Genomic DNA, 26,280 nt, shown 5'->3' with positions numbered 1-26,280 from the left:
GGGAGAAATCCCCCCCAAAATAATAAAAAAAAATGTACAACCCTCATAACAGCGACAACAAAAAATAAAGCTCGAGCTGGAGTAATGTCTTTTATTTAAAAAAAAAACCCCAACAAACCAACCAACCTTAGTTCCCCAACTCTTCCCACCCCCTCCCTTGCAGAGTGTGATTGTTTTGTCTGGAAAAAAATCCAAAGTATAACAAGGGGAGAACAGTTAGTGCTGATTTTCATTTGCATAAATTTTCATATATTTTGGTGAAAATAATAGACTAGTGGAGAGCGGGGCTTAGTGGAGTCAGTGCAAAGGAAAATCTTAACATGGATCGTTTCGCTGGAGTTGAGAACATGCTTTTTTCCCCCTGTCACCTTATTAAAATCAAAAATTAAAAAAAATATCTCTAAGTCCTGGAAGTGTGATCGGTAAGTGTTTTACATTTTTTTATCTACTTTTGTTTTCTTTAAAGTCTTCTGGATATATATTTTCAAAAGCTTAGGACAAGACAGGGAAAACCCATGGCAACTGCCTGGAAGGAAACAGGCTTAAAAAAAAAAAAGAAGGGAAAGGGAAAGGAAAAAAAAAAAAAAAATCCCACCAGCAACAAAAAGCACCTTAGTGAAATATTACATAAAAAGCATGGATTCATTCCAAAGCTCGAGGCAGCAAAGCAATTCTTCAGCGCTGGAAAGTCTTTCTGGTTACTACTTCACTTTTCTGGGCACTGTTAATTATTGTAACACCAGGACTGGGGGGGGGGGGGGGGGGGGGCGAAGAAAGCTCTCGAAAATATTACAGATTTGTAAAGGAGAGGAGAGGCAGAGATGCGGGCTGTTTTCAAACGCTGCTTCTCGGAGGGGGGGTCGCCCGGCGGGCGGGGAGGGGGCCCGGCCGGTGCAGCGGGCGGGAGAGGGGCCGGGGCCGGGCCGGGGCCGGGGCCGGGGCGCGGGTGACCCGGGCACCTGCTGGCAGCGCCGGTGCGGAGGGCGGGCGCGGGGGGAGGCAGGGTACGGTGCGGAGCGGCGGTGCACGCAGAGGGTTAATATTGTAACTAGGGAACAGGCGGTTAAGCACAACATCCAGAGCTCTGTAGTGAAAGTCCATCAGAAAGAGTATAATCAATCAAAACTAACCAGGACATCCCTTCATTTTATTCTCCAAGGAGATTGGGGCTGGAGGATTACAGACCAGATTTCACTCTGTTCCTCTCTCCTGACAGTCTTGCCCGTCTCTCCGCTTTTCCCGAATCCCGTCTAATTGAGAGGTATAGGCTAATGGTCTGAAACTCTTTTTATAGCGTTTGGGTCAGCGTGATAAATAATGCGATAAATAACGTAGGATGAAATTAGTAGGCCAGATACCGCTCCTGAAAACTTTACCGAGGCTTAAATATCCCACTACGTGACTTCCATTTATTTTAATTTTGCCGTGTTATTCGCATATTTTTTTTTCCTCCCTCCCCCCCCCCCCCCCCCCCCCCCCCCTTGCTGCTCTTTTGGACACACAATAGCTGGTGATCATTGTAATTTCCTAGAATTAGTTACTTCTTTGGAAACGGTCGATAGTCAAATCAATAAAATGGCTTGTAAAACTAGGGAGGTATAGGTTTCAATTTGGGGGGGAGAAGAATCGCTCATTTTCCACTTCTTGTTGACGTGCCCAGCGTCTCTTTTGACTGGGGTTAACTCTGTGTGCTCCCATCGGAACAGATGCCGTATAGAGCTGCTCCCTCAAGATCATTTGTTTCCTTGATGGGGGAACATTTCTGAGCAGAACATATTGGTTGCCATAGAGAAAGAAATAAAGGGAGAACACTAGTCACATTAAGCTATATGTTTGTGCACTGGGCTTTAGATAAAAGGACCCCAGTTCAAGCCAGAGAGAACGGGGCCAAACCCGAGCTTCTTAGCTTCACTAAAACTAGCTTTATTTTGTTTTGGACTTTTACGGTTGAAACATGTAAGCTAATTTTATTGGCTGTCGTTAATTTTATACGATACGGCTTGCTGAACAGAATCAACTTTCGCCGCGCTCCGCCAGGCGCCGGCCGCCCGCCAGGGGGCGCCCTGCAGCCCTTCCCTCCCCCACCCTCCCCCCCCCGCCCCCGTCCCGGCCCCGGGATGGGGTGGAGCAGCCTCGGGCTCCCCCGGTCCCCGGCCTCTGGCCCCCGGCACACCACCGCCACCAAGGCACCCCGGCCGGGGGAGAGAGAGCCCCAAAACTCCCGGGGCCGGCGGGGAGGGAGCGGAGCGGCGGGCGGGGGGAGCGGGGGGGGCTGCCGGTTCAAAGGTCCCCCCCAAAGTGTCCCAGTTGGAGCGATGACTCCAACGGACCCGAGGCCTGCGAGAGCAGCTAATTAAACACAGGCACGGGCACCACGGTTCGGGGTAACCTGAGGTGCCACGCAGGATTATTTTTTTTTGCCCAAATGAAGCGCTTAAGCCTCTGGAGATGCAATGAAACGACTCGGGGTTTTTTAGATCATTTAATATTTAATCGCCGTATTAAACCTGGAAAAGTAGCTTTTTCTTTTTTCTCTCCCCCCCGCCTCCCCCCCCCCCCCCCAGCTGGCCACTCCCCTCCCCCCGACTTCTCTATCTGCCAGAGCCAGCGCCGGGCTCCCCCCGCCTCCCGCCCTGCCCACACCGGCCGCACACCGGGCACAAGTTGTCGCCGTGCGGGACACTCGCAAGGCGTTAACCTCAGCTAAAGCCAACAACATCGACGGCGACCGCAGCTTAGCTCGACGCAGCTCGGCTCTCCCTCCCTTCCCAAACACGCATAGTCTCAGCCCCTTACCCCAAGCGCCCGCTTCTTTCCTCCGTTCCCCTCCCTAAGTGGTTGCAAGAGGGGACAGGAGAGAGAAATTTAGTCTTTTTGCGGCATTCCTGACCAAGCACGGCTGCTTCTCCCCCACCCTCCCTCCCCGCCCGCCGGCACGGGGCTGGCCACGGGCGGAGAAGCGTGGCTGCAGCATCCCCTAACGCACCTGCAAGGGGGATGTCCCGGGCAGCCCGGGGCGGGGGGTGGGTGGGTGGGTGTTGAAGGCACTTTGTTCCCCCGCGCTGGAGCCCCAGCAGTTTCCGTGCGACTGGGAAAGTTTTATTCCTTGCCTCCATAAAGGAAAGACCAATTGGAGCCCTGGAAATCACACAGCCCATAAATATGATAGATCCTGGCAAGGTGAACTCCCCGCTTAAAAACCTAACACATACACACACACGCGCGCACACACACACATACAGAGAAGAAAAAAAAAGGGGGGTAAAAAAAGAGAGAAAAGTAATCGAAGAGAGAAAACGACCTACAAGAATATACACTTTTCATTTAAAGTGTTCGTGGGTCTTCATTTGGAAAACGGAGTCAAGTCTCCGCGTGTATTGACCGTGCGGGAAAACGGTTGAGATATTTACGTGAACAAAAGTTTCCACGCACCGCATTTGGCGAAATAAGCACTAGCAATATTCCAGACTGGTAAAACACATTTCCAGAGCGCAATTCTCCTCAGAAACGTGGTCGCTTACTTGAGATTTGCCGTAGTTTAGCGAACACTTCCCTCGCCTCTGAAGCGGGCGGTCTGGGGAGTTGAAAGAGCCCAGCAAAGTTCAGCACCCCGGGTTTGGGACCGAGCGGATTTCCCCCCAGCTTTCCTCTGCCTCCCCCTTCCCCCAGCCCTCCAAGTGTAACCCGCGTTGTATTTTAAACAAAACGAGAGTTAGCAGCTCAGCTCCTCTGCTGTATCTCTGCGTCAGTCCGCAGCAGCAGACCTCGGGGTACCGCAAGCGAACGGAAAAGCTAACGCTAAAACGAGCAACAAGTTAATTCGGCGAAACTTAACTTTGCCGGCTGCCTTCGAAAAAGCCGGGCTCGGCTCGGACTGCCGGGTTTGTGCCTGCAGCGGCACCCTCATTGTAAGAGTGCCACAGAGAGCATTTTTTTCCACCCCCCCTCCCACCCCCCCCCTTCTTTTAATAAATGCCTATCTTGTCCGAATGGACGCCTTTGTAAAATGGATGTAGAAGCGATACTGTCGCGGAGGTAGGGAAAAGAAAGCGCATGTTTACCGTATTTAGTATTCATTTACTTCTAGCGGGAAATGATTAGGTATCTACTAATATAACCGTGGAGACCAACTGCCTAATTAGCATTTACAAATTAAAATGTTAAACATAAAGACATATTCCGTATACAGTCTGCTATATGTAAAACACATTCGTGCATAATACAGCAGTCAGCTGAAAACGCGAAGTTGACTGGCTTCCAGATATGTAGCGTTCTTGGCTAACGTGATCTGCTCTGGGTTTTTCAAGCTTACCCGTACTGTAGTTCCTAGTTCTTATGACCACGTTGATAGCTGCGCTAGGGATATTACACTAACCAATCTGGAGAAAATAGGAAAATATACAGATTACTTTTAAAGGCTGACGATAATAACGATAAACACAATAGGCGGGCGGATCATTTCTCCATACCTTTTATCCTGAAGGCTTCACTCGGAACCTTATTTATTGTTTTGAGCGTAACAAAGCATTTCGGGTTCCGTAATAAATTAGAACAATAATACAGAACTGCACATGCAAAGCAAGATAGCTTTTAAAATCGGGGTCCTTTCTTTCCCAGCTGCATAATTCTGATATTAGCCAACGTGTCGTGCTTAGGGTTCACCTCACACGGACTGTAATGAAAGTTGCCAAATGAATGGAACAATCTATCTGTTGACTTGAGCTCAACGTAGACGCATTACATATGATGGAAACCTAATGCTCCCACCGACGTTAAAATCAGAGGGATATATAGTTCCCTTCCAGCTCCTTGAACATGTAGATTTTTATTTATAAGAATAATTGTGCATGTAGCGACATAAAAAGGGGATTTACAAGTTGGAGTCTTTTAAAAGAGACTGTGAAAACCTTAGCCCCGCTTTTATTAGACATGATATCATTCTGATTTGCGTGCCTGCCATCTCAATAGCGTTTCACATGTGGAAAAAAAAAAAAAAAAAAAAAAGAAAGAGATCCCTGTGCATTACATAGATTTTCTTTTACGCGCGTAAGGACTGGCAGTCTCTTAGTGGATAAGAGGGTGAATGATTGTGATACACCAGAAAACAGTTCGCGCAGTTTGGCAGCTCTGTTTTTTATTATTAGATTTTTTGACATTTGAACTTGTCTATTGTCTGAGGAGCTCAGTGCAGATTGCAGTAGGTCAACCTTAAGGCTGCTCTTTTTGGCATTGCACACAAACATGCACACGCTGTCTGTTCTCCTTGCGTGAATGCAGCAGCTACAGTTTTACCGTGCATCTTTTTTTAATGCACATATATTTTTATTTACCTAATCCGCTCGGGGTTTTCACGGTCGTGCGGTTAGTTGGTACGGGCGTTCATTTTACACCCGTCCCTCCGATCTATATAGTTGCCTGATGTTGGATACTTTTAAGTACTCAGTCGCTTTTACAGCAGTGTAATTCCAGCATCACGATGTTTGATAAAAGGGACTTCGGTAGCCCTGGGATTAAATGACATATTTCCCCGCAGCTTCGCTCAACTCCATCATGACTCCTACAGTCAAAAGTTAACATTATTCATCATCTCCTCGCATTTATTCCCTTCTCCCCTCTCTAAATGCAGCCCCGCCATCCGACTCCTGAAACAATTTCTTGCCGCCTGCTAGAGCTGGGGAGGGGGAACGGGGAGGGGGGGCAGAGGCGGGGACCCGAAAGCCCGGCGGGGAGCCCGCTGCCACCCCGCGGCCTCGGGGGCGGCCCCCGCCCCGCCGGCCCTTCCGCGGGCGCGGAGCGGGCCGCGGCCGCGCCGAGGTCCCAGCAAACGCCCTCCCAGGCGGGGCGCCCGGGGGAGATGGAGCCGCTGCTGGCGAGGAAAATGGGAAATAGGGATGGATCCCCCCGGGGTGGGAGGGGAAAGGGGAGCGGGAAAACTGGATCAAGCCCGGGTAGGAGAGTCAGTTTGCGCTGAGAGAGATTGTGCCTAAATAACTTTTCCCTGGAGTGATTTGCGCCTCTTCCTCTTTCCTCTGTCGTTTGGTTGGTGCTGTTTTAAATTGAGACTCTTCCCTCATCTGCCTGGGTGCAGGGACTCAGGCCGAAGAGCAGCCGATCTCTTCTTCTGGTAGTCTTTCATTTAAATACGTATCTACATCCATATATAAGTATACACATACACATATATAGGTACACGTACACCCAGGCATGCACAGATGCATATACGTCTAGATTTGCTCCCCTCTTCCCTTCACTCCCCCCTTCCTTCTTTAACAAGTGCCTGATAATGCGTTTAAGGCTTGTTATTTGAACTCTCAGATCAGCATGCAGAAATGTAATTGCATCGTTTTTCATCAGGAAAGAAAAGAAGGAGGAAGGGGGGGGCGAGCCCCCCCACCCCTACACACACAGACACCCAGTGCTCGGTAATCGCTGAGTCACCGTATTGGGGGTCAGTGGGTAAACACGAAGGAGAGAGCAGCATCTTATTGAAAACGCCGGCACAAGCAAACCGCATCCCTCCTCATCTCCAGCCTGGAGATCCCTCCCCTCCTCCTTCCCCTGGATTTATTAACCCAGACTTGGAATAAAGTGGCCCAAGTGTGGCCAGAGGCCTCTTTTGGGGCTGGGTGTCCTCCTCAGGCGCAGTGGGACCTGCTTTGTTGCAGCGCAGGGGGTGTGCGTGTGTAGAAAATCAACATTAAACCGCTATTTGGGCTGCTGGTGATGGGCTTCGTTTTGGGGGGAGAGAGGAAGAGGAGGAAAGGGGGAAACACCGGCCAGTTCACCTAGGGATGTAAAGAAAGGGAAAGGTTTCTCTGGGGCTGGGCTCTGATCTGGGCATGTTTATTCCTGTTAAAACGCTATTGTTCCTGCCAGCCTTTGACACAAACAGAAGGGGCGGGGGGGTGGTGGTGGGGGTGGCTGGAACAAAGCTGCTCAAACTCAAGCAACCCCCAAAGGCGGAGGAATACTTTCTTTTCTTCCCTTTAAAAATTTATGTGACAAGACTTTCTGTTTGAGGTTGTTTTCTGGGTGTCCCCCCCTCCCCCTGTCAGCTGAGCAGAGTGCCTGGCTGTGATTCACTTACCAGGGCCCGTTTAGAGAGGTATAAGTCCCCCCAGGTGGGTGCCTCGCAGGGACAGCTTCTTGGGCCCCTGGCTGCCGGTGGGTTGAAGGAGCAGACTTGAAATCGGTTTGCGGCAAGGCCTGCAGTGGGAAACAAAGAGGCAGAAATGTTGGGAGCCCAAGGAGAGCCTGAAATACAGAGAGGCATTGAGCTTCCCAGAGATGCTTCAGCTTCTCAGTGGGGGACAGAGCAGGATCCTTTTTGGGCTGGCTCTGTGCAGTTGAGAGCTGGCCTGTACAGCCCACACTGAATCAGAGGTATTGTGTGCAAATGAATAAGTGCACATTGTTTTGAGATGCTGCTATTGTATTTGGGGTTGGGGGGAGGCGGGGGTTATATTTTGTGTGCGCGTGTGTGTGCGGGTCTGTGTGCTTTCGAAAGGTGAGTGCAGATTGCAATAGTTACTGCTCTGTTTTTGTTTGTCAAACAGGGCCCTTCTCTTGGGAGAGGGGCATGTGGCGGATCCCAGCCCAGGATTACATTAATCAAAGCATTATTTCCCCAGGGATGCGCAGCACAAATGATAGTAAATCCTAATAAAATTGGATCGCTGAGAAATTGAACGCTTAAAGTAATCTGCTCTGCCTGATAAAAACTTCAAATTTATAAGATATTATGCATCCCCACCCCCAAACACCGTAGATATCATCACTATGTGTGTGTATTATACATCTATCTGTAGGAGAGAAATCACTGCTCAGTTTAACAGGCCCATCACTATTGAATATATACATATACACAGATGTAAGTGTATGTGTGTGTGCACGCGCACATGTATTGCACACACACACATGCAGAGTCATAAAATAAGCTAAAATCTATACAGTCATAACAATAATGGCTATGGTCAATATTTTAAGGACTTTCCATATGCCACCTTTGCTGTGGCAGGTGCTGTAGAAGGCTGGGACGAGGCTGCACATGGTTGTGTACCAGTGCTGTAATCTTGCCTGGGGACTCTATTTTCTCTTGCTTTTTACTGACGCTCAACATAAGCCTCCATGACAGCACCTGCGATCTCAGCCCCACTAAGAGCAGCTTTGCTTTTTAAAGCTGAGACCATGGGGATGGTAGGGAAATAAAAAAAAAAACAAACCACCCAAACCATGGACGTGAGCATTTGAAGCTGAGTTTAGAAAGCCTTTGAGGGGATGAGCTTCAGAAGGAAACTGCCTTGGACCGGGTGGGCACAGTTGAAAGAAGGGAAGTTGTTCCCAGGCCAGTTCTTTTGCCTCAGACGTGCAGTGTGCTGCACGCACAGCTCCTCCGCGCAGGGCCAGGCCACCACCTTCCCTGCCCCTTGGCGAGGGCCAGCGAAGGCCAGGGTAGCCGCTGGCCACTCGCTAGCTTCAGAACCTCAGTCTCAGCTACTTCCTCTCTGTAGAAGGAAAGTTCGTTTATAATTGCAGCCGTAGGACATGACCGTAGGCTCAAAGAGACCCACTGTCCAGCAGGAAAAAAATAATAAACCGCTTTTTCCCCCTTCCTCCCCCTAAAAGACCACTGCGCTTCCAAATGTGAAAGGGGCAGAAGGCATTTCCACTCACCCAGCTGAAACTCTTTGAAAGGCTGCTAGTTTCCCCCGCAGTTATAAATGCCGATCATTCCTTCCCCCCCCGCCCTCCCCGGAGCCCGACCGGCCGTAGGACCCCGTTCCCCCCGCGGGAGCCGGCCCCGTCGAGGGCCCCCACGCGTGACCGTGACCGGTCCTGCCTACTGCCCTGCGGCGGACGCGTCCCTTACGCCTCTCCCTGCCCCTTTCTTTTCTGGCATCGCTAGGCAAACCGAAGACGGCTTATCCTTTCCCCTGACGTGGGGTTTTCCTGCTCTGTCCCGGCCCCGGGGGCTTGCGGGGAAGGGCGGGGGGAGGCGGCCCCGGCCCCGCAGCGCCCCGCTGGGGGGGGGCACCCCGCCCTGCCCTGCCGGTAGCTGTCCCCGCTGCGTGCGGGCAGGGAGGCGGCGGGGGGAGGCTGAGCCCTCTCCCAGCCCCGAAATGACGCAGCCCCTGCTCCAGCATCGTCTCCCGTTTGGGCTGGCTCCATTTCAGGAGCTCCGTCTCCCCCCACCCCCTTCTTCCCAGCCTTGCTCCTTCCTCCTCCTCCTCGCCTCACCGTCACTCTCAAACACCCCCCCCCCCCGCTCCCCCCCGCCGCCCCAAACTCCTTCCTCAGGACCGTGGGATGCTGGTGAGCTCTGGTGAGAGTTGCCGGTCTCCATTTCCAAGCGGGGAGCCGCCGGGAGCGGTGAGGCAGCCGGGGGTGGGGGGGCTGTGCGGGCCGGGGGGAGCAGCGGGGTGGGGGGGCGAGAGAGGCGATGAATGAGGGAGGGGGAGAGGGGGCGGCCCCGCACCCGGCGCCCCCCCCTCCCCCGCCCGAAGCACCCCCGCTGCCGGGAAGGGGCAGCCCCCGCGCCCCGCCCGCCCCTGGCCGCCACCGGCCCGGCGCAGCGGCGGCTCCGCGCCCCTCCGCGCCCCACGGGAGGCAGCGCTGCCCCGCACCCCCCGACGGGGCTCCTGCCGCGCCCTGCACGACACCCCTCGCCCTCCCCCAGGCGTGTGCGGAGCGTGCGGGCGGGGACCCACTCACCCCGCCACTGACGGTGCCGCTTTTCCTCTATCCCCCCCCCCTTTTCCTTAAAAAAACCCCCATTCCCCCCCAACCCCCGTTCATTTGCATACCATTCGGCACCCTCGCTCGGTATTTCCCTCCCCCCCCCCGCACTCTTTTTATCCCCCCTCCACCCCCGCCCAGACCGACCCTTCTCCCCCTCCCGCATCCCGGGTGCAACCGGATGACAAAAATCAAAGCTGGTTCCAATTTACCCCAGTTGTCTTCCTTTGAACACTCACAAGGTAGGTATGGCTCGGGGTGGGATACTGCGCTCCCACTCCCCATGTGTTCAGTAAGGTGCCTTCCTCCCCACCCCACCCTCCCCTCCCCGCTTTCTTTTCCTTAATTGGCTCTATCTTGATGTGCACTTGTTTTGTTTAGCCTATTTTACCATTGCGGACGAGATAGGCAGAAAAAGGAGCGTTTGACTTGGTATGTCTCTCTGATTTTTTTTTTTTTTTCCCCTCTCCCCCCCTTCCGAGGTTAATTTGCATTTGAGGTCTAATTCATATTTCAAAATCCTGGCGTTTGAGGACCGTATAGGAACAGGGCATTCATTTCTGTTTCTGAGCAGGAGACTCTCCTGTTGTTCTCTCTTCTCCGTATAATTTCATTGTGTTCACAAGTGGCAGGGATTTGCATCAGTCATTTTGCAATTTATTTTTTTTAAAGAGTTGGATCAAATTTTAAGAAAAATCTTATTTTTTACATTGCAAAGGGAGCAAATACCAGGCATTAAAAAGGAGCGTACATTATTAACAATGTTGTGAACTTGAAGTTTAAGGCGCAGACTATATATTCATATAAATGTATTAATCTGCATTCCTTGGAGTTGGATTTCTAGCTCCTGAACATCTGATTTTGATGACAGCCAGAGAAAGTCGACTATACAAATACTGAGGTATATTTATAGTCCCTGACATCTATTTACAGGTGATTTTACTGCTGTCTGCTACTCTTGCTCCAGCGCTTTGTAATTATTTCACTCCTGAAAGGCATTTCATAGAATTAGATGCCGCTTTACTCATTAAAGATTTTCAGCCTGCCCAGGTATAACTTCCATCCACGTCTCTGGAAATAGTTATGTGGCCATGTGGACTTTATGGAAAGAGTATAAAAGATACATGGCCATATAAAAAGATCCTGGTTTATATCCACGGTTCTTTCAGTTCTTTGGATGTGATGAAGAATCCGTCTGCGTTCAGGCCTTTACAGGTCCTTTAAGGACTTCCTTCACATATTTTATTCATATATATAAAATGAATTTTATTTATATATATAAAACGATTACATGAACGGCATATGTTGCATAATATGCATATGAGGCATTTCAAGTATTTCTACACGCACACAAATTTATTTTTCACAAATGTGTGTGTGTGCGTACGTGCGTGTTTATACACGTGTGTGATGAAATACATGCTGGAAGAGAAAACTACCCAAAATAAAAAATGTTCATAAAGGAAAGCTGTTAAGGTAGTTCACTGGGAGTTTGCATCTGGTGCCTTGCAAAAGTCACTTAAGTTACAGACTTTACTGTAAATATCTCCATACACCCCCATCTCAGCATAAAAATATTTGTGCATGTATTTGTCCTTCTAGAACTAACTAAACAGGGCTATGAATTATGCCTAAAAAGATGCTACTGAGATAAAAAACCTTATGAAATAGTAATGGAAAATGGAATTTTATATAATGCCAACAACTTCAGCATGATTCTTGGCATAAGCAATTTAGTGCAATTTCATTTGTCTGAACCAGAGTGATATTACAAAGTGAATTAATAGAACATTAGTACTGGAAAAAAGAAACACTTCTTCCTTTGAAATATGAAGTGCCACTAACTTGAGATGAAACCTGAAAGTCAGTGAATAATATATGGGAAATATTAATATTTTAAATGTATCATATTTAAAATTGCTGTGAACTTAAACAAGGTTTCATATCAAGAAAAAACAAGTAATTCATTTTAGGTTCCAATTTTATATGCAACATTTTACAAATGAAGCAATTCACTAAAGAAGTGAAGTTAGGTATGTAAGCGTATTTTGTTACTTTGCGCATGAAATATGGTCATTATGGAATATGAATTTAATTTGGGAAATGATAAAAAAGAACATTTGTTTTATTTTTCTACTGCGCTGCAAGGAAAACATTTTTAAGTAGCTGATTAATGAGATGAAATGAACTGATACGGCCCATAATACCTGCACGGGCTTTTATACCTCGTGAAACCGCACCTCAACGGGACCTTTATAAAAAGTACGAAGTCAAGTAATGAAATCATATTTTAAATTTAGAATGGGAGTTGATACGATTCAGCTTGATGTTGTAGAAAGTGAGCCCTCTGGCACTTGGCATTACATTATTTACAAATTACTCCTGCAAGGAAAGTTAATAGAAAGAGTGTAGCAGAGTTGAATCCCAGCACTTCAGCTCGGGGGCAAATGGCGGTGCCGCCGCCTGCCTTGCTGTTGGTTTTAGTGGGGAGAAAGCGTAGCCCTCGGTCCTCTCTGTAGTACAAGGTCTATTGACTCCAGCATTTCACTGCCCTGCTCCAACGAGCAGGTACAGCTCAGCCTCTGGAAGCCAAGCCTTGTGCTCCTCAAGATGGGCCAAATCCTGCTTATCCCGTTTGTTGAAGCCACCTGGAATTTTGTCTCATTGGAACGAGCAGGATCTGGCCCTCACTCCGCTCCCTGGTGTATCTCCAGTGGACCTTAATATCAACGGAGGGATTATTTTTGCATTTATTTGATGCGGATGGAGTTAGGTCTGAGGGCCGCACTGACCTTGCCCTTACGCCTAAGCCATCTAAGGGTTAGATCCTACCCACTTTGGCTCTGGTGAACCAGGCCAGCAATAATTGCAGTCGCTACGTACGATACACAGGATACATATGACTGGGCATTTTGAACAGTTGGGCAAAAAAAAGTGTCTTTGCACCGGTGGGAAGCGCTGGATGCGTACGAGCTGAGTGAAGAGGGCACTTGCATGTTCTGGGAAAGGCTCGGGCCGTCATGAGGACTGTAAGCGCTTAGGAACTGCCTTGTTGAAGGACAGCAAAAGTCTGATTAGTCCATAACCTGGTTCCCACCAGGAGCTGGTCGCAGGTGCCACAGAAGAAGGCGGGTTGGTGGTGGTGGTGGGGAGGGGACACGCTTGTCACCTGCCACACAGCAGATCTCTTTCCGGCCACTTTTGCCCAAAGCCCTGGGACATTTGCTATGCTTCCCCCAATTATCTCCCATTAATTTTGGTAGCTCGTGTTTTCGTTGCAAATGCCCAGTGCCCTTCTGAAACTCACTACAGATATTTTAAATTCAGAATAACTGTGATGGGAAAAAACCCCGCTTTTCCTTTTTAAACAGTTTTACCATTTTATCACAATTTGTTTAAATATACATTTCTCTGCTGTGAAATAACCTTTCTTTCCACATTTATACCCATATGCACAATGCTAACTCATAGCAGAAACAACATTTTAAAACACTGTGTCACGCTTATAGGATAATTATTAATCTTGTCAGAATAAAAAGCATACTAAAAGTACTCCATACAAAGGTTTGTGCCTTAACGTTTTTGAGGTTTTTTTTTTTAAAGTAATCGGAGTTGTCATAACAGAGGGAGAAACTGTACGATATATAGCACATAGTAAAAGTATATGACTCCTACAGGACTATTTAGAAATATACAAAGATTATTTTTTCTCCTTTTGGTTAGCAGACTACTTGATGAAAAGGTATGTTTTTATTTTTATTCCTGCTTGTGTCTTACAGTTCTATGAAGATGATGTGAAACTACAAATTCCAAATTTTAGTAGCTATGAATGATATAAAAATAAGGAAGAGAAATGTTCACGATACGTATCTGGAGGGATAAATACACAATAATCATGCAATCTGATAGCAGAAAGAATAACTATTTGACAATAAACCCAACGCTGAATACAAACAGAATAATATTGTTCTAGTGAGAAATATAGCAAATAAAATGATACAACAAAAAGACACTTGAAACTCTCTCTCTGTTTAGGTCTTTTCCAGTTGAATGTTCATTTGTAATGTTTTGTGACCACTGAGATACAAGTTAGTCAAAACTTTTCTGTCTTGATTTTCATATCCCATATCTACAAATCCAAAAACGTAACCTGTAGCAACCCCACTTAACGTTAGGAAGGTGGTTTTGCTGTTCGTTGCTTGGGTTTTGCTTGAGACCTCGTTTTGCATACTCTGACTCCTGTGCTGAAATTGCTGGGGCACGTGAGCAGTGTTTGTAGGGTCATCTACTTATTTTGTGCAGGAGGGCCAGCTTTTTCATGCTGGGGGGTCATACAGGCACAGGACAGGGGTACTGGAGGAAAGGGACTATTTTTCAAGGGCATTGGGCATTTACCCCTTCATTTGACTTCGGCGAAAACCGTGAAAACTCAGTATTTAAAAAAAAAAAGTGGCCACTTTTCTTTAGAAAGTCAAACGTGGGTGTAGAAATCTGACTTCTGGTGTCTCTGGCTGAAAAAAAAAAAGGTAAAATGCTATCGCTGGAAATTTCTGTTTTTATCTTTGTATAGGTTTAGCATCAGCCCTGCGGATATAAAGCACAAACCTACCTTTCCCCATGCGATAACTGTTTGCTTTGCCTTTTCCTTCAGAGAGGTAGGAGAAATGATTAAATTGCTACTGCCCTGAAAAAACCAGACATCAATAATAGAAATTATTATTCATTACTCAATTAAGAAAATAAGAAGTCTGGAATCTGCATAGGGTGAATTATGATTTTTAATGCTGATGTTTCGACTTTCTGAAATTAGGATCTTAGTTCTGAACTCTTCCAGCTATTTCTTACTACTGTTAGGAAAAAATAAGATGCAAATTTTAAAGACCTGTTAGAGGGACAGCTTTCTGCACCGTGACACGCTGAAACCTAAGGAAAATATAGCAAACGTTTTGAGAGGCAGCCAATGGCTGGGGAGAGGAGAATGTGCCGTAGACGCCTCTGCGCCGATGAACCCCGTAGCAGGTCGCGTGCACCTGGGGTTACGGGCTCCTCTTCAGAAAAGGAGAAGCAGGAGAACTGAAACCCACGACTGGTTATCAGTCAAAATCCCCTCAGTGCAGCGCCATCATTTTTTGGGATCAATTTTGGCCGGATGGTGTCAAGCAGAAAGTGGGAAAGGGGCCCGATCCAAAGCTCTGCGCACCCCCGGTGCCCATACTCCGGGGATAATTTCTTTGTCTGCAAGTGGTGGGTGAAGCCATGACCCTCCTCCCAGCAAAACCAGGGACAGGCTGGCCCCACGGCCCCCAGCAGGAGCTGGGGTCCCCGGGGCGGGAGCGGTGCCCCTCTTTGTTGTGCCGAACACGTAAGGACAGGGCTCCCCTCCGCATCCTGGCCCCAACTTCGTTCTTTGGTTTAATCTCTAACCGCAATGCTAGGTTTTTATTTTATTTTAAATCCTGGCTTCATCTAGAAATGATTGGGCTGTGCTCAGCACCGGCTGTCTTGATAGGTTTGAAATTCGTGGGAAACCTCAATACTGGCATTTTATAAACACAGTAAGCAAAGCACGCTGGAATATTAATAGGTGAAACACATTTTAAAGGGGAACCATCACTTTGTAATGTCGTCTGTTAAAATATATCGGCTAGGGGCAGTTCGGGGTAGTTGCAGCAAAGCCACAAGTGTTCTTCCCAATTTAAAGCTTCTGCATTTTAATTATTTCTTTTTTCTGCCACTGTGAAAGATCCCTGGAGACAATGGGGGCTGTGACACTGAGGAACAGGTTATCCTGACTGCGCAGGGAGCACCATAAAAATCACAGAATGAACACACAGAATAAAATACAACCCCCCCCTCCCCTTCCCAGTTTCTCTAATTTCTGGCATTTATAGTAGTTACGTTACATCAGCAGCAGGTAAAAAGGAAAAAAAAAAGCAGATGGAAATGTGGTCCCTTAACTGACAGAGCCTCTTTAAATTTGCTTGAAGAACCATCTCAGGAAAAAAAAAAAAAGACATACTACACTGTTCTGGATTTTATTTGTTTAAATGCAAATTTATGGAGCTGGCCACACACCAAAAATTGGAGAGTTTGGTACTGCGGTTGCTTTGGTGTATTTTTCAGCATTGTAATGGGCTACAGGGAGACAAAGGAGAATATGAATATATGGCAGTTGATATTTAGATTTGGGTGACATTTTTGCTTGTTGTAACTGTCATTTTTAAAAATCCATTTTCCTTCTATCATGCTATTGAATCGCAGCAGACGTTGATACAGAAAAGCTGGAATTATTTAATAACCAAAATTAGAAGTGATTTTTGAAATATCAAATTTTGGTATTTCTCATTACTGACCTCTCGACTGATGAGGAATCCTGAGGTCCAGGCTAAACTCGCCCGTGGGGCAGAATGGGCCGTTAAAGAGTGAGATGATAGACGCACCTCTTCCTCACCCCCCAAACCCGTTTTCTTTATAAAGCAGTAGAAAGCAAACCCTTTCATAGAGCATCGAAAAGCGAGCTCAAGCATGACACTACTATCACAACCTTTCGCGGTATTTTTTTTCAGGAGTCTGCCCCCGATTTTAGTCCAAAGGAGCTGCTTTTGGGAATTGCGTGTCCGGCTCCGGCGTTTGCCTGCCGAGGAAGAGGTATGCCCTTTGTCCCTCACCTGCAGATGGCTTGGATGCTTTTACTTTTCCGAGGCGAGCACTTCCCAGTGGGCTGCATTCAGAAAGTGCTTTTCATAGCATTAGTACAGAACCAAGTTACAAAAGAATATTAATCTAATACATTCCAAAATTCAAATATGTGTGATTAATAAGCATTATTATCTATAAATAAGGCTCTAATGATACTTTGGCAGTGTTGTAAACACAAGAATCAGAAGCAATTATTGTCATTATTGTTCTGCAAGTACTTTCCATGAATACCAAATGGATATTACTGTCCAGCTCCTTGGCACATAGAAATCCTGTAAAGAAACAGTTGTCAGTCAGTAAGGTCTGGCCGGCTGCTGTTAACTACATTTGTCTAAAATGCAGCGTACCTAAAGACAAAGCCCGCAAATTATTGAAAGCGAGACGATTGTTGATTTAAAAAATTCTTCTTTGTCTTTTGCAACCCCCCAAATGACGTTAAATAAAGCCTATGAGAAAGTTTTCACGTCCTGTGAGATGAACTGTTTGTGTGATGGCTGTGATTAAAAATGGAAACGGATTCTCTGCCAAAAAAGCTGCCCTTCTTTGTGTGAAACCCACAAAGGTGAGAACGTCCCAGCTGAAAGGTGGTGTGAAAATAACGACGAAGACCCCCCCAGCTGTTAGAGGTAACCCACGGCTAGTTTTCAAGGGCGTGGGATGAAAGGGGCATTCATCCCCGTCACGTTTACCTGTCCCCGGTTTGTACAGGTCCCGTAGGCTTGAGTCACGCCGGTGGCCGGGTCCCACTCGCTGTGACACCCCCACTCGCCTTCCTTTGGCAGTCTCACCTCCCTCACCAAACCTCACCGCTTTAGACGGCGCCAGCCAACAGCAGCATTTTGTGGTGGGTGTCATGTTGTTCTTCAGATGCCAGGGTGTCATTGCGAGCAGGAACAGTGTGGGTCTGACTCTCCGAATCTGCAGAAAGAAAAAGAAAAAAACCCCAAACCCCAAACAGTAAGCTTTACTTTCCAACTGTGTTCAATTCTTCTTTCCTCTCCTTGATATTTGGGGCGTGCAGCACCCTATACCATGTGGTTTAACATTTTGTTCTCTATTTGTAGGTCAACATTTCCATGATTAAACTTCATCCTTTATTCAGCCTGTTCTGGCTAGGCTTTGCAGCACATGTGATATAAGCTGTTTTCACAGCTAGTAGGCCAAATCTTACTCTGGATAAGGGAGCCAAACATATGTGACTGAGTCAGACACTTAAATCAGCTCCCTGGTAAATGGGAGATAACTCCAGGTGCAGTGTTGAACACTGAGAACCAAAAAAGTGGGAAGGGTGGCCAGCATTCCTCCGTGTGGGAAAGGAGACGTCCTATGCACACAGACAGTGAAATCATAGCCCTGCCCAAATTTCGCTCTCCCACATTTGCCTGAGGGTACGGAGCCCTCATCACTGAAGTTGTTGGAAATCTTTCCATTGACTTTGGTGGGCTCGGGGTCAGGCCAACCTGGGGCAGGCTCAGCTGCAGCTGGGCATGGGATGGGCTTGCGCTGGAGAGGGGACGAAGTGGGAGGAAGCGAGGCCCTTCTTGGAAGGCCCACCTTGCAATTGCAGCGTGCACAAGGTGGTTGCTGGGGGGACATGGAGCACCCCGCCTACAGCACCGCATTTGTTTCAGTCGCCCTCTCTTCATAGCTCTTAGGTATCTGGCTCATTTACTGACCGAGGCTGGTGACTCTTTTTTCGCCTGGTGGCAGGTATCAGTTGCTCTAACGCGGGGTTGGACTGGGCGACCGCTCCTCATAAATCAGTGGAACAATTCCTGGAAGTGCTGGCCGCCCGGAGTGAGTGTTACCCAACCCAGTAATCCTCGGTGCAGAGGATTTGCGTTAAAGGGCTCTTTCTGGCTGTGTGGCCAGCAGCCTTCCTTCTCCTGTCCTTCTTTGCCATTGCCTGGTAACTCCGGTAAGTACAGGGAAGCCTACAGGGCTTGTTCAGTGCAAACAGAAGAGCCAGATGAGCAGGCGGGTGTCATATACCATCCAGAGCTGCTATGTCATTGCTGTGTGACATTCCTACTTTCACCAGGGCTGGACTGGTCCTGGCTATTGGGCTGCTACACAGCAAGTACCAGGGTTGGCTAGAGTGAATGGCAAAGGAGAGTTCCTGCAGCAAGTCCAGGGAGGACATGCTTTCCTCAAATGGGCAAGGCTGTAACCATAACATTGCAGAGAGAGGACTGCGCTTCATTTATTATTTGGTGATGAACTGCGGCATCACACGAGGGAGCTGGCAATGAACCGTTTCCCTCAGGAATAAGCCCTTCCAGAGCTCCACTTGGGCTGAAGTGGAGCTTCCCTCAGCTAAAAGGAATACTGGCAATGTAGACGGCAGGACTTTCAGTGACTTTTGCTTTTATGTTTTTTTAAGGCACCCACCCTTTAGCTTTTGTTCATTTGCTTTGATTTTTTCAATAGCTTTTTTCATTTAGAAAAAAACATCTCCTGGCCAAAACTAAATCTGCTTGCTAGATCGTCAGTGGATAAGCTCAAATAATGAATACTGTGGCTATGTGAGCACTGCGTTACCCACTGTTTAGAAAGTCCTGTCCTGATAACACACACGGTGGCACGTAAGATGAAGTGGATGCACTACTCTGAGGCTTTGAGGACCTGCCTCACGGTTGGGCAAATCCCTGGGCGTGCACGTGGGCATCTGATCGACTTCCTTGTCATTGCATTGGGAAGAAAAGCCTGCTGGCTACAAGAAGAAAGTTGCTGAGGACTTAACAGAGGGCAGGTGCCTTCAGTGCTTGTCATGCGGTTAGGGGATGCTGTCCTGAAGTGAGGCAGAGAAGTAGACGATCTGGTCTGGTGTGCTTGGGGACATGAAATGGTGCAAAGCAGAGGGAGGATGAATCGCACACTCCTGGAAAGCAACAGGGAGAGTACCACGATTCTGCCTTCACTGGCTTGAAAGTTAATCAAGAATATGCTGGAATAAATCCATATGTGCTTCAAAGACACATCGGTGTCAAATTAGTGGAAAGGAGAGGGGAATTCAGGCCAGTAAGATCTGCCGATAGGGTCAAGTGGCCTCCCTGTCCCTGGGGTGCCTTTTGGAAACACAAACTGCACTTTGGTTTCACTTTTAAAAGGGTGAGCCAAATCGTGATGCTTACAGAAAGCAAGAGGAGCGGAAGAAGATGGGAAAGTCCTGTGATCAGGGTGTGAGAGGATCACACCACGGTACGGTGACGTGAATTCTGGAAAAGCAAATTAAGCTTTTTTTCTGTGGTTATTTAGACAAAGGAAGTTAACTCACCATTTTCCTATGCTTAAATAACAGTCTCCCTCTTCCATGCTATAAAAGATCTCGGGATCACACAGGGATGAATTAAGACTGTGGTACCAGACATAATTTCAAGTTAATGAAGAGACAGTGTATTTTGTATTATCTTTTCTCTTGTTTCTGATTGTCTTTTTTGGGGGTTGATATTACTGTAAGTAAATACATTTGTCTTTTGTTTCATTTTCCCCTTGTGACCTATTTCATTTAATTAGAAGGAAATGTATAATAGGAAATGAGTAGCATCACACTGGGCTCCATCCAAAGCCTGTGAAATCATCAGAAACCTTTCCTGGGCTTTTCACGAGCACCTGATCCGGCCCAGCAGAAAAGAGGGGATATTTCCACCTTATCTGGAAGAATGTGTGCTGCCAGCATAAAAATCTTACAGTCCTGGTTTTAGGATCTGGCCCAGATACTAGGGAAGGATTTTGCTACTGCTTATGCCTCTCTGTGCCACATGTTTCACATCTGCAGCAGCACGTTAAAGGATAAAGGTTCCTAAAACCTTAACTCCGAATATACATATAAAAAGAAGATACAAATTAAGGAAAAGATAAAAGATATTGACGGAAGTACAAGAGATGGTCTTTAACATGCATATTATTGACTCAATAGATTGTTACGGCTTCAGAGCTATTAGGGTCTGCTGTGTCAATGTGTACTTAGGGACTGTTTAATATGCAGATGGTTGACATGACAGACCGAAGCCATTACAGTCTATCATGTCAGGGGGGATACATGAACACGCACTTTGCCAACACTGTAAAAAGTCCCTTTAAAATACAGTTGCTGTGCATACTTAGCTGCTTTTTAAAATAATTTAATAGGTTTGGTTATTCGGATGCCCAGAGACTACAGAGTCTGGATTTATCAGCAACAAAATTTAATTCCAAATTAAGCCATTTTCCATGTGGAATGTGCAGTCAGGAGGACAGGGTGTAATCTCAGATACGCAGCTCCTATCAAATCTTGTAAAATTAGCTACTGCACTTGTGCGTGTGTAGAAGAGATCAGAATCTATCTGTCGGCATGTGTCTTTTTGAAGAATATAGTTTTGTCTTTTTGAGGGGTAAGGGAGAAAGTCGTCTCTTTTTTCATTCAAATAATCTTCAGTAGCAATTAAATAGCTTATGCTACCTAAGAGATCAGTTATTACAAGATAAGCAGCATGACAGTTTGGAAAAACTGAATAAGTCTTTGATTATTTACTAAGTTTTGATATCTGCTATTTGCCTCAAAATGCTAAAAAGTGAAGTATAAGATACAAACATGAAAGGCTCATTTGATCATCATAAGGAAAGGAATCAGTAGTTTTGCTTTTCTTTTCCTCAACAACTTATTTTTTATTAAAATAGAAAAGCCAAGTGTTGTGTTTAATAAGATATATTTTTTTTCATTTGAATACCAAATGGAAAAATACAATTAAAATATTTCTGCTTTTACATTAGTCGTAGGCTATATTTCAGCAACGCATATATCTAAGAAGCTCAGTGTACACATTTGGTATATATTAGATGCTTCTAACAGATGCCCAGACCTCTTCCCCTGATTTTTAATGTTCTTTTTTATGGCAGTGATCCAGGGACATTTTAATTTGCAAGCCTGTGAACTTGGAAATAATACTTGTAGTAGGGCATTACATCTAGTCCATTCCCTCTAAGTTTATTGTCATGTGTCACCTAGCTCCGATTTTAGCTGATTTGCTGGACTGAGGCGCACGGTGCAACTCCAGCATGAAATTCACAGAGCAAAAGCACTCTGGCTTACGAATAATACTAACTGTGCAACATTTTAAAGGCCTTTCCTCTTATCTGTGGGACAGCTGGGGGGCAAATCTTGCAAAGAAGTGCATTTTCAGGCAGATGTGATGGTTGATTTTCTGACGGCTGCTTTTACTGCCTGGTGCTAACAGGGAGACCATTGGGGCAGTCGGGATGTGGTGGCGATGGGTAAGGCAAGTGCCAGGAGAAAGTGCGGAGTGGACATTTCCCATAGCCCATCACACATGTGCTCCTGGGTCTTCTGCGAGATTTCTGCAGTGACACAGGAAAGCTTGGGGGAAAAAAGGGGTCCAGGAAAGCCCAGGAGGTGGCTGCTTCTTACGGCTGAATGAATTCACCCTGTGCTCCAGGAGAGGTCCCTAACAGGAGATGCCTCTGCCTGTACTGAGTTACCTCTGCAATGAGGAAGGACCAAGCAGCAGGAGCCCGAGCTGCAGGAAAACGTATCGTAGCCTCAAACAGCATCAGTGCCGGTGGGAAAGGTGTGCTTTGCTTCCTCCCCAGCCCTGGGAAGGTGGGTGCATCCCTGCGGTTGCCTCTTGGCAATGGGTGGTGACCACGGCTCCGGGAGCATCAGCCCCCGCACCGCTTCCCGCTCCACCTCTGGCTGTCCAGGGTGGCCAGGGGGGCACACCTGGCTCTCCGGGGCTCTGCCCTCCTCCTTCCCCGGGGCAGCCCTGGGAGCTCCACGTCCCTCTCTGTGTACCCACGTGCAGGGAAACATCAGCTGAAACAGGCACGTATGAGGGTGCGATGCGGAGCACTGCATTACCTGGTGCTAATCAATAAAGCGAAAATGTAGCTTTTTGACAGCACTTGTAATTTTGACTATTGCAATGGTGTGCCATTTCTTTGAATGCAGTACACTTCTGTGCCCCATTAAAGCATGGCTGGCATCGCTTTCAACTATTCACAAATGCTGAGATGTTGAAAAATGTAACATTTACAAAAGATACATCTGGTGTATATTTACAAGGCTCAGGAATCATTTAAATAGTGCCTGTGCCATCACCATATTAGGAGAAAAGTTAGTCCCAGACCCATATGTGAAATCAGTAGTCAAATGTGTGCTGGTTGAAATTCCAGTGATATGATACGGTATTTTTGGGTATTAAACGTGAACATACCATACGGGCTGTAACACCCATATGAGAGAAGTATAGACCTGCATAATGTGTGATAATTGCCAGTATACACCTGTTTCAATCTATGTGGTCAGAAGAGGATTATGGGCTTTGAGGGACAAACTAAAGAAGAATCTTTGGCTTCTAATTGTGAGAGGTCATCATATTTTTTCCTATTCTTGAGTGAGAATTGTAAGACCTACCTAGGAATTGAGGAAAAATATGTTGAACAGCTTCCTTTATATCGCATGACATGTTGAGGACAAAAAAGTGGTTGTCTCCTCCTGCCAGTGCAATACCACTTAAGCGACATTTGAAAACTATTTTTTAATTAATGCAATGGGTCATGTTTTCACCACACTCAGGCAGGAAATTCAAGGTAAACCAGATACTCCCTTTCTCAGTCACACAAACATGAATTAAGCATGTAGCATCAGACTTAATTTCAATTTCTAGGTCTGTAACTGAATCTAGCTCAATATGAACTTTTTTTTCTGCACCATCACATTGATACCTGGATGTTAGTGACATTATTTAAAGCAACAAATCAACCTATAGGACTGTGTTCAGCTATACTTTCTTTATGTCATTTGACAGTAAATGGAATAAAAAAATGTTACTTTTCTCTAGGGGTAGATTTGTTAAAGGGTTTTCATCTTTTGTCAAGATATTTAGTCTTGGAATGTTACAAAAAAACCCGCACAGTTTGTACAAGTGCAGATTTCTGCATGCACAGTTTGCCTGATTGCTAATTTGGATGAACACGCTTAGGCTTAACACAGGCAAATGAGAGAGGAAAGATAATTTTTGCGTATATCCCCTGAGTCAAGTGTGAGTCCCTGGACTCTAAGGGAAGCAGGTATCCACTTTTGGGGCTGAAGGCTGTCACTCTGGATCGCCTCATACATCAGTCTCCGTTCATGCATGCCAGTGAGAACAAATCCTAACAATGAGCTGTTGAGTGATGCCGGCAGAAATGAATGTTTCTGAAAGCTTTGGGGTTTTGGAGAAAGCAGCTGAAGCCGACTCCGCAGCACTCACCACTGCTGACTAACTGAAGGAGGGTGAGATTTTGGCAAAAGCCTCCCATGTAATGGACACCTTTGTTTTCCAACGGGCTGAGTAAAGCTGATATGGGACTATAGAATTAAGCCAAAATACCCAACCATGTTATTTCCTCAGAGGGGTTCACTACAGAACGACCTATCCAAAATTATTAGCGCTCCTAGTAATTATTATTATTAATTCCTGTTGGTAAGCCTGTCCCTCCATCACAGTAATGATCACGTGCTGGGATGTCTACTGCTCAGGACATCATATGCCTTTGGAAGCGGACGATAGTTTAATTGATAGATTGTAAAGATGGGCTGACCTATTGCCTTTTCGTGTTTTGCTTTGCTTCAATTGCCTGGACTCGGAGCTCCTTAGTAGCTTTTCTGATCCATCATGTCAGGCTGGCAGCTGTGCCTCTGCACTCTGCCTGCCTGCCCACCGTGAGCCAGATTTCGATCTCAGACGTGTGGCATACCCTCCTCCCTCGCTGTCCTCTCACCGGAGAGCTGATTTTGCCTGCACCTCTATTAAGCGGCTTGATTTTAACTGGAACAACTGCTTTCTCCCATGGGTCCTCTCAATCCAGGGTACTAGGTGTGCAAGAGCAGAGGAGGGCACATTCCCAGATGTCCTAGGTCTGTGCTATGCATCCGAGATCAAGCTCCCGCCTGACATCCGTGGGCTGAGCCCCCCACCCACCTCAGCGGATGGCCCCACTCAGTACTGTGGCCATTTTCATTTGGAGATGTTTCCCCCACGCTGTGTAACTTCTGCCCTTCCTGTGGACTCCCCGCTTCTCTCAAGCTTAATTTCTCTGGGGCATGCAGGCCTCCAAAGGGCAGCGTCTCAAATGAATAAATTCCATTTTACACTGGTCCACCTGCAAAAACTGTACTCGGAAGTTTCCACCCCCTCCCCAACACTAGGAAAAAATGACTGGAAAATGGTTGAAATTCAATAAGCAAATTTTCAAGAAGGAATAGATTTTTTTACTGCCAAGCTGTATAATAGGTGTTTTTGAGAGGTCGTTAACTTCAACAGTATAGTCAAAAACAGTGTTACACCCCACACTGCATCCTTCGTTAAGCAATTAAGTTACTGATAGGCTTTTACATTTATTTACCTTGATGGAAAGATATGTTTACTCAACCTGAGTACAAATCAACATAAGGAGGTGGAAGTTCAGAGTAAATTTGACTAATGATGTTGTGTTTTCATCCTTAAAAGAAAGAAAAAAAGCCTCCCTGCTTTTGATGCTATTTTATCTTCATTGGAAGGGATCCGAAATGATCCCAACTGTCATGTGAGCGCTCAGTTAGGCTCAGAACCTCTTTGATTGCAGCTGAACATCTCTCTCTGTTGGCTCATGCCTTCCCTTATATGAATACAGCATACAGCACTTCAGGTTGTTTATTGAACAGCGCTTTAACTCTTCCTCTGTGGATGCTCTCACGATTATATCTTTAAGCAAAATATGGGCTGTGGGCACCTTTGCCCAGGGAGATGTTAATGCGGCCGTATCACTGATGTGAAGGAAGAATTTCCTCTCGGTTTCAGAATAACTTCTAAAATACAAACCTGACCGGTACAAGTCATATTTCTTTCAGTGAACCTTAATTATCTCTCCTTTTCTTTCAGGCCTACTCTGTTCTCCAGTCTTGTTACGCGGATTTCTCTTTCCAAGTAATTCCTCAGCATCCCCTTGAATGGCATCTACTGCACGTGAGCATCCTCCACCGTCTCTAAGATACTTTTGTTGTTTTTCTTTTTTGAACATTTGTTTTTTTGATATGACATTGATAGACGTGAGGCCTAAGTCTGGAGATGTTCTGTGGGTAGAGCTCACATTTATTTCAGTATGTCGAGCAGTTTTAAGATCTGATCCATATTGAAGACTAGCACGGCGTAAGGAGGCCCGGGCATATAAAACAATATGTATTCTAACACAGCTCACTCAAAACAAATATGTTCCCTTCTCTTCGGCTGGTATAAACAAACAATCTCCATTGTGTTCGGCATGGCTCTGTTGCGCCGCCTCGCACACGGAAGAGCTTGGCTTCCCAGTTCAGGAAACAGCATCTCCATCCTGCGACACGGGTCTTGCCCAGACGACCCTATGACTCAGGACACCGGTCCTAAAAGCTGGCATTGGGTCTGGCGTTAAGTCGTAGGTGCTTCACGGGCAGAACTTTTCTCACTACAGATAGACGAAAAGGGGTCTCATTCCTGAAGCCTGTGCTCCTCAGTCAGACAAAGCTGACCCTGGATTGCAGGCCAGTTTTGCACAGTGGGAAAGCAGAGGATCGGTGTAATAGTTGTCGCAAGATACTCTTGTGCTGACCCGCAAAATCTTCTCCTCTGATATCTAAATTTCCTTGTGATAAAAATTGGCAGCCGCATGAAAAATTCGTGATGACTCGAGGTGGAAACATTAGCAGTTCAAAACTCACGTGCGAGGTTCATTGTCTCTGTGAACCACAGTGAATTTGAGCCCAGGTGTTCCTTCTGTGATTGAACTCAGACTTTTATGCTGTTCTGCAAAACCGTTAGAGTCTCCTGTAACTTGTGCTGGAAGCGGAGTGAG

At 46.6% G+C, this 26,280-nt stretch overlaps 3 long non-coding RNA genes across 11 annotated transcripts in view; 1 reads left to right on the top strand and 2 right to left on the bottom strand.

The window, feature by feature from the left end:
• The first annotated feature begins 290 nt into the window (after positions 1-290).
• The window catches only part of LOC143171137 (uncharacterized), a 39,561-nt gene continuing 13,571 nt past the window's right edge, over positions 291-26,280 (top strand). For 2 of the 9 annotated variants that reach the window (XR_012997151.1, XR_012997145.1), the window contains exons 1-2: positions 9,288-9,369; positions 25,335-25,418. This is a non-coding gene — a long non-coding RNA (uncharacterized LOC143171137). Of the gene's footprint in view, positions 423-9,287; positions 9,370-9,887; positions 9,978-10,116; positions 10,168-16,301; positions 16,384-25,334; positions 25,419-26,280 lie in introns of those variants that run through there. The other 7 variants (XR_012997143.1, XR_012997144.1, XR_012997147.1 and 4 more) reach the window with 7 other exon arrangements.
• Positions 4,057-5,659, bottom strand: LOC143171165 (uncharacterized). Its single transcript, XR_012997152.1, has 2 exons — positions 4,470-5,659; positions 4,057-4,379 (listed from the first exon to the last, which is right to left on the bottom strand). It is a non-coding gene; the product is annotated as an uncharacterized LOC143171165 (long non-coding RNA).
• Positions 5,830-10,004, bottom strand: LOC143171169 (uncharacterized). Its single transcript, XR_012997154.1, has 3 exons — positions 9,948-10,004; positions 7,088-7,206; positions 5,830-6,148 (listed from the first exon to the last, which is right to left on the bottom strand). It is a non-coding gene; the product is annotated as an uncharacterized LOC143171169 (long non-coding RNA).

The sequence above is a fragment of the Aptenodytes patagonicus genome, chromosome 1 (genome assembly GCF_965638725.1).
Source record: "Aptenodytes patagonicus chromosome 1, bAptPat1.pri.cur, whole genome shotgun sequence".
In the NCBI taxonomy this organism is placed as follows: domain Eukaryota; kingdom Metazoa; phylum Chordata; class Aves; order Sphenisciformes; family Spheniscidae; genus Aptenodytes; species Aptenodytes patagonicus.
This window is presented reverse-complemented; position numbering and strand designations above follow the sequence as displayed.